An 8,620-nucleotide genomic window follows, 5' to 3' on the forward strand; every position below is an offset into this window, starting at 1 on the left:
TCTTAGGGTTTTCTAATTTACAATTAAAACATTTTCAGCTTTTTTTTCCAACTTCTTCTTCTGTGTAACCTTCAGCTTTTAGCAGTTCAGCACTTTTGGTTTCACGTTAAATTCGGGATTTTTTTTTTCTCGTTCAAAATTTTTAACTCAAAATTCAGCAATTAATTCATTTCAGTGCATACATTCAGATTCAAGCATTCACACTGCAGTTTCTTCAGAAAATGCACTTTCTAGTTGTAATTATGATACACCTTGTGTATGGTATAAACATACATATTTTTTCACACATACAGTATACAACCCTCAGTACTCCTTTCTCTCCAGCTTAATCCTCATTGCACCATGAAAAGCTCAGCAGGAATCTTTATGTGTTCCCCTCTGCTCTCTCAATCTTTTGCTTACTGGATGAGGCATGCACATTGATGCTATTCCTGTGTGTGTGACTGACGCTCCAGATGGATTGACAGGTCAAAGGGATAAAGCTTTTTCATCTTCAAAAGCCATGCAAATAGGCTCTGTAACACTTGGAATACACTTTTTAAAAATATTGTAACATTCACAAGAACCAGACGGTTGGATCTCAGTCTGTCCGTTTATTCGGCAACACAGGCAAACGGGCCGTTAACTCTGGGGAGAGAGCCCTCGTACAACACTTCACTTCGGCCCCGCACAGTCACACAACAACCACCACAACCAGAACCCCCCTCCCCTTCCTGCACACATTAACTCCCTATTTCCTGCAGCACAACCAAACATGTATCTTAAAGAAATAACAACAGTGTGCAGAGATAACCAACATGTCACTGTAAAATAACATTTAACCATCGTTACACTGCCCCCCCAGCAATAAGTTCCTTGTCCCCGAGGGAACAACACTGTCTCTGAGGCGGGGTGGTAGCCTACGTTCCCTCCTTGACCTCCTGTGGTGTACACGGAGCTTCGGGGCTTTGAGGTGAAAAGTCCGAGGGAGGGGAACGCAGGTCCGGCCGGGGCTCCCTCTGTGCAGGGTCATGGGAGCTCTGTACACGTCCCTCAGGGAAGGAGGGGAGGGACTGCCACTTTCCTCCCTCTAGGAGGCAACTGCACCCTGTAAACAACTTCCCCCACTCGCTCCAGGACGCTGCAGGGCCCCACCCAGCTGCTATCCAGTTTAGGACACCGTCCCTTCTTTCTCTTTGGGCTGTAGACCCACACCAGCTCCCCAGCATGGAAGTGCCTCCCCTTAGTGGTGATGTCATAATTCCTCTTTTGGCACAGGCCTGCCTTTGCCAGCTGCTCCCGGGCGTAGGAATGTGCAGAATCCAGCCGGTCCTGCAGCTTCCTTGCGTAGTCCCGGCCTGGTGGTGCCACTGGCGCGTCCGGGGGCTTCCCAAAAGCCAACTCTGCAGGAGTTCTCAGCTCTCTCCCTAACATGAGCAGGGCAGGCGTGCATTGGGTGGAGTCTTGCACTGCCGACCTGTAGGCCATGAGGATAAGGGGAAGATGGTAGTCCCAGTCCCGTTGGTGTTCTGAGGTAAGGATGGCTAGCTGCTGGGCCAGCGTCCTGTTAAACGTTTCCACCAGTCCATCGCTTTGGGGGTGAAGTGGGGTGGTGCGGGTCTTCTTAATCCCAAGGCGTTCACACATGGCAGCAAATACCTTGGACTCAAAGATACGCCCCTGGTCACTGTGGAGGGTCTCTGCTGTTCCAAAGCGGCTGAACATCCCCTCCACTAATACATCAGCGACAGTCTCAGCCTCCTGATCTGGGATGGCATATGCTTCCGGCCACTTGGTAAAATAGTCCATGGCCACAAGAACATAGCGGTTTCCTCTGTCTGTATGAGGAAATGGGCCCATGACGTCCACAGCTACTCGCTCCATTGGAGCTCCTGCTGGTTGCTGCTGAAGCTGAGCCCGGGACTGGTCCTGTGGCCCTTTGTGCGAGGAACATGCATCACAGCTGCGGCAAAAGTCCTCCACATCCCTCCACTGCTGACCCCAGTAGTAGCCCTGGCAGAGGCGGCGGAGGGTCTTGGAGACCCCAAAGTGGCCGGAGCCAGTGCTCCCATGGCAGGCTTCCAGCACAGCTGACCTCAGCGACCTTGGCACCACAACCTGCCACCTCTCATCCCCTGTGGCAGGATCCTTCCAGGCACGCTCCAACACCCCCTCCTTCAGCCTGAGAGCGGCAAACTTGGCCCACAGCCCCCTGGTACAGATGGAAAACCCAGTGACCTCATCCCAAAGGGGTTGCTCCTCCCTCTCCAGCCACTGCAGGACTGGCAGCAGGTCAGTGTCTTGTTCCTGCCGTGCCCTCCACTCCGCTGCATCCACCACCAGACGAGCCCTGCAGGCGAGCTGTGTTACTCTGTCTATTGTTGTGAGTTCCCGCTCTATCTCCTCTCGCTTCTCACAGTAACGGCAGCCAGCTGCAGCACATGGGCGGCGAGAGAAGGCGTCTGCATTAGAATGGTGCGTCCCTGCTCTGTGCTCCACAGTGAAATTGAAGGCTTGGAGCTCCTCAGCCAGCGAGCCACCTGTCCCTCTGGCTCCCTGAAAGACATCAGCCACTGGAGGGCAGCATGATCAGTTCTGATAACAAATGATGTGCCACACAGGTAGTACTTAAAGTGTCTCACCCCTGCCACCACGGCCAGCAGCTCTCGTCGTATGACACAATAGCGCCGCTCACTCCTTTTCAGGACCCGGCTGAAGTACGCCACCACCTTCTCACCTTCCGGCCCAACCTGCGACAACACAGCTCCCAGCCCCACATTACTTGTGTCAGTGTCCAGGACAAAAGGCAGGGAGGGGTCAGGGGGGGCGAGGACTGGGGACTCTGTCAGCGATCTGCGGAGGGTGTTGAATGCCTGCTGACAGTCCTGGGTCCAGATGAAGTCACGGTCCTTCTGCAGTAGGCGGAAGAGTGGTGCAGCTATAGAGGAAAAGCCCTTCACAAACCTCCTGTAATAAGACGCCAGTCCTAGGAAGCTTTTGAGCTGTTTCTGGTCCGCTGGTGTGGGCCACTCAGTAATGGTGTGAATTTTTTCCTCCAAAGTGCTGATGCCCTCATGACCCAGCTTGTGGCCCAGAAACTCCACTTCCCTCCTCATGAAGTGGCACTTGTTGGGGTGCAGCTTCAGGCCTGCAGCCGCCACCCTCCCCAACACTTGTCTCAGGGCATCCAGGGCAGCATCAAAGGAGCTCCCGTGTACTAGAAGATCATCCAGGTAAACCAGACACCGTTGCCGTGGGACGCCAGCCAGCACACTGTCCATAAGCCTCTCGAAGGTAGCAGGAGCGTTGCAAAGACCAAAGCTCAGGACTTTGAACTGCCATAGTCCCCTGTTAGTGCAGAAGGCTGTCTTCGGTCTGGATTCAGGGGACAGTGGCACCTGCCAGTAGCCACTCCGCAGGTCCAGGGTGGAGAACCAGGAGGATCCGGCTACTAAATCGAGAGACTCATCAATCCTGGGAAGGGGGTAAGAGTCCTTTTTCGTCACTTTGTTGAGTGGTCTGTAGTCCACACAGAAACGCATCCTTGGGCTTTTTTTCTTAGGCACCATCACCACAGCGGAGGCCCACAGGCTATCGGATGGCTCTATGATGCCCGCCTTCATCATTTCACACAACTCTCTGTCAGCAGCCTCCTGATGAGCCAGGGGCAGGCGGCGGGGGCGCACTTTAATAGGCTGGGCATCCCTGGTCTCAATGACGTGCTCTACCAAGTGTGTCAAGCCAACATCACTTTCTTTCAGGGCAAAAATGTCATTTAGTCTATATATATATATAGACTAAATATTTAAAAAAAAGAATGGACTCTATATTTAAACGTTAATGACACTCCCGGAACATCAGCTTCTGTTCTATGGGAAGCAGGGAAAGCTGTGATGAGAGGTAAAATAATTTCTTTCTCATCACATAAAAAGAAAGAAGAAAACAAAAATATTCAGGATTTTAAAAAAAAAACTTTAAATCCCTAGAAGAAGGCTATGTGTCACACCAAGATCAGGAAACATAGAGCAAAATACACAAAACAAAACTAGAATTAAATGAGATAATTAATTAAAAAAAACAAAATTCTTAGTACAAAGACTACGCTTACAAAATTATGAATATGGTAATAAATCCAGTCAATTTCTAGCGAACCAGCTAAGAAAAAATAAATAAAAAACAACTATATGTGCTGTTCAAGATTTATCTGGGAACACAATATATGACCCGAAAAAAATAAACAACATTTTCAGGGATTTCTATAAAACGTTGTTTTCACCACAAATAAACCCATCTAAAAATGAAAATGATCAGTTTTTGGACAACATAACTGTTCCAAAATTATTAGACACTCAAGTAATGCCGCTGGATTTGCCACTGACGCCAGGTGAACTCCAGGAAGCCCCGATAAGTATGCCCAATAATAAGGCTCCAGGTCCAGACGGCTTTCCTGCAGAAACATTCTACAAAGAATTCTGGACAACAAAAGCACCAGCTTTTACAGAACATTGTAGAAAATCAAAGAAAAGGGCAGACTTCCACCAAATATGAATTCTGCAAACATTAATCTCCTGCTAAAACCAGGCAAAGACCTTCTATATCCCTCAAGCTATCGTCCATTAGTCCTTATAAATGTAGACCTTAAAATAATCTGCAAAGCTCTCTCAAAGAGACTGGAGAAAATAACCCCCCTCTTAATTCATCCTGACCAAACTGGTTTCATAAAAGGTAGGCACTCATCAACAAATACACGTAGATTACTTAATTTGATAGACTACTCATACAGTAAAAACAAAGAAGCTACAATATTTTCTTTAAATGCAGAAAAAGCATTTGACAGAGTTAACTGGAAATTTCTATTTGCAACGTTACACAAATTTGGTTTTGGAACCTCTTTCATTAACTGGTTAAAAATATTATACAATTCCCCAACAGTTTGCGTCAAAACAAATGACCAAACATCCTCCAGCTTCTGTCTCCTGAGGGGCATCAGGCAGGGATGCCCACTTTCCCCTACACTGTTTGCAATTTTTATTGAACCACTAGCAGCAGCAATTAGACAGAATACAGTAATTAAGGGCATAAAATGCAAGAACATGGAACATAAAATCAGCCTTTATGCGGATGATGTGTTACTTTTTCTCCAAAACTCAAACCAATCTCTCTGGTGTAATTGCATTGATAAACTCTGTAATGTTCGAACTCTTATTTTGAAAATCACCTGAAGTAGATAGGTACGCCGGTTGTGTGTTCATGTGCTAGCTTAGCAGTTTACAGTGTGTGGATACGTTTTTCTATATCTACGGAATAAAAGAACCTGTATGACAGTTCCGAGGCGATTTCTTCATAAGCAGTGAAGACACAACATGGTGTCAGAGTGAGTAACTCCTCAGCGGACCCACTCGAAAAAACAAATATATAAATAAAAAAGAGGAAGAAAATGGAAGCCTATGGTGTACCAGCCCCGAGAATGGACTGGGACTCGTCCAATCTACCCGACGCCTGGCGCCGCTTCAAACAGCATGTGGAGCTAATGTTTTCTGGACCACTCAAAGACAAGTCAGAGGAACAAAAGTGCAGCTTTCTACTTTTGTGGATCGGAGACAAAGCACGAGATATAAGTAATACGTGGAACCTAACAGAAGAAGAAGCTAAGCTAACGTATTACAACGGCTTCACAACGTACCTCACGCCGAAAGCTAACCCTATATTCGCCAGATACAAATTCCACGAAAAAATGCAAGACAGCGGTGAGTCTTTTGAGCACTTCGTCACAGAGCTAAAACTCCTTGTTAAAGACTGTGATTATGAAAAAAGTGAAGAAATGGTCAGAGACAGAATAGTTTTTGGAACCAACTCTCCTCACGTCAGAGAGAAGCTACTTAGCCAAGGACGGACTCTTACGCTAGAGAAAGCTATAGACATAGCCCGTTCCTATGAGCTAGCACAGTCACAGCTAAAAGCTATGACTAACGACAACCATGAAGTGCATGCCATACGTCGCAAAGGCGCAAAACCACAAAACTTACCACGAACCAGCAAAGCAAGTGAAAGTTTCAGACACCAAAACAAAGCCTGCATGGCATGTGGGAGGAATCACGACAAACGAACTGATTGCCCAGCCAAAGGAAAGCAGTGTCTGAAATGCAATAAATTCAACCACTTTGCAAAAGTATGCAGATCTAAGAGCAACGTGGAAAGAAAAACAGGACACAGAGAGGTGCACACTGTACTAGAGGCTAACGATTCAGAGCCAGAGCTGTTCATAGACACCATAGCTGCAGAGGATAATGGAGACAGTCTGTTTGCAGACATACTACTGGGACCAAATAAGATAAAACTCACGTTCAAGTTGGACACTGGAGCACAAGCGAACATCATACCAGCCAACACTTTCCAAATGCTACAAACTCCACTCAGGGAGGACAAGGACAAACTGTTTGGCTATGGGGGCCACCCACTCAAAGTCAACGGACACTGTGAGTTGATTAGCAGATACAAAGACCGAAAATCAGAACAGACGTTTCATGTTGTTGACTGCACCGGCCCACCAATATTAGGCTTCAGAGCATGCAAAGCCCTCGGACTCATTAAGGTTGTGTACGCAGTAACGGAGAGCATGGAAGCAGGGCAGCCCACCGAAGCACCAGACATCATGAGCGAATATTCTGATGTTTTCAAAGGCATTGGGGAATTCCAAGGTGAGTGCAATTTCACCGTGGACCCGACTGTCGCACCAGTTGTGTGCCCACCAAGAAGAGTGCCCTTTGCCCTCGAAGATCGGGTCAATTCAGATCTGGACAATATGGAAAGAGACAAGATTATCGAAAAAGTCACAGAGCCCACCAAATGGGTCAATGCTCTGGTAATCTGTGAGAACCCGAAAAGACCCAAACTCCGGCTGAGCCTGGACCCAAGACCTCTAAATAAAGCCATAATGAGACCACATTATCCACTCCCCACTCTTGAGGATGTGACACACAAGCTTACAGGTGCAAACTTTTTCAGCATCCTCGACGCACGTTCCGGCTATTGGGCCATCAAGCTAAGTGAAGAGTCATCCTTTTTGACTACTTTCAACACAATCTTCGGCAGATACCGTTTCCTCAGACTCCCCTTTGGCATTGTGTCTGCTCAAGATGAGTTCCAGAGGAGGATTGATGAGACATATGAAGGCCTGGAAGGTGTGGCAGGCATCGTTGACGACATCATTGTGTTCGGAAAAACAAAAGAGAAACACGACAAGAACCTCAAAGCCATGCTCAACCGCACAAGAGAGAAAGGTTTAAAACTCAATCCAGAAAAGTGCCGCATCTGTGTTACAGAGTTGAGTTTTTTCGGACATAAGCTCACAACCAACGGGCTGAAACCAGACCCACTCAAGGTAAAAGCCATCAAAAACATGAAACCTCCAGAAAATGCTGCAGAGCTGGAAACAATCCTTGGCATGGTGAATTATCTCGCCAGATTCGCCCCAAACCTGGCAGAAATGAGCGCACCACTCAGACTGCTGCTGCACCAAGACATGCCGTTCAAATGGGAAGAAGAACATGCGCGTGCTTTCCAGCAAATCAAAGACACCCTTACTGCCGAACCAGGGCCAGTGCTTGCATATTTCAACCCTCAAAAGGAAGTAACTCTACAATTAGACGCATCTAAAAATGGACTAGGTGCAACAGTCATGCAAGAAGGAAGGCCGGTCACATACGCTTCAAAACTGCTTAACAAAACAGAGCAAAACTACGCCGTCCTCTATGGCTGTAAAAGATTTCATGACTACATCTACGGACATCATATTACAGTTGAGTCGGATCACAAGCCACTGGAAAGTATACTACGCAAACCGCTAGCCTTGGCACCGCCTCGACTACAACGTATGCTGCTTGCTCTTCAGAAGTACAGCATAACACTTGTCCACAGTCCTGGAAAAGAGATCCCAGTAGCAGACACGCTATCAAGAAAGTCAATAGACGACAGTGACAGCTCACTAAGTGAGGAAATGGAAACACAAGTGCACACAATCATCCGGACAGCACCAGTGAGCACAGAGAAACTGGAATGCATCAAAACTGCCACAGCCCAAGATGAACAACTCTCCACCCTCAAACGCATCATCCGGTCAGGCTGGCCAGAGACACGCAAAAAGTGCCCAGAACTTGTCAGTGAGTACTGGAACCATCGTGATGAAATCCCTGAGGTAGATGGACTTCTCCTGAAAGGTGAAAGAATAATAATTCCGCACTCACTGAGAAAAGACATGCTGCAACGAATACACACTGGACATTTTGGAGTCGAAAACAGCAAACACAGGGCACGAGACATAATGTTCTGGCCAGGCATGAGCAAACAGATTGAACAGACAGTTATGAAATGTGACATCTGCCAAACGCATCGCAGCTCGAACCAAAAAGAGCCCATGCTGTCTCAAGAAATCCCAGAGAACCCATGGCAAACTGTGGGGACCGATTTGTTCTCATGGAACTCTGAAAACTACATTGTCATTTGTGACTACTTAAGCAGATACTTTGAACTCGAGCGCCTGCCAAACATCACCACAGCAGCTGTGATTCACAAGATGAAAGCCACATTCTCCAGACATGGCATTCCGAAGAAAGTCATAAGCGACAACAGACCATGTTACAGC

This window comes from Copadichromis virginalis, linkage group LG11 (assembly GCF_057382275.1).
Source record: "Copadichromis virginalis isolate Kocher_CV1m ecotype Utaka linkage group LG11, C_Virginalis_male_GT1.1, whole genome shotgun sequence".
Taxonomy (NCBI): Eukaryota; Metazoa; Chordata; class Actinopteri; order Cichliformes; family Cichlidae; genus Copadichromis; species Copadichromis virginalis.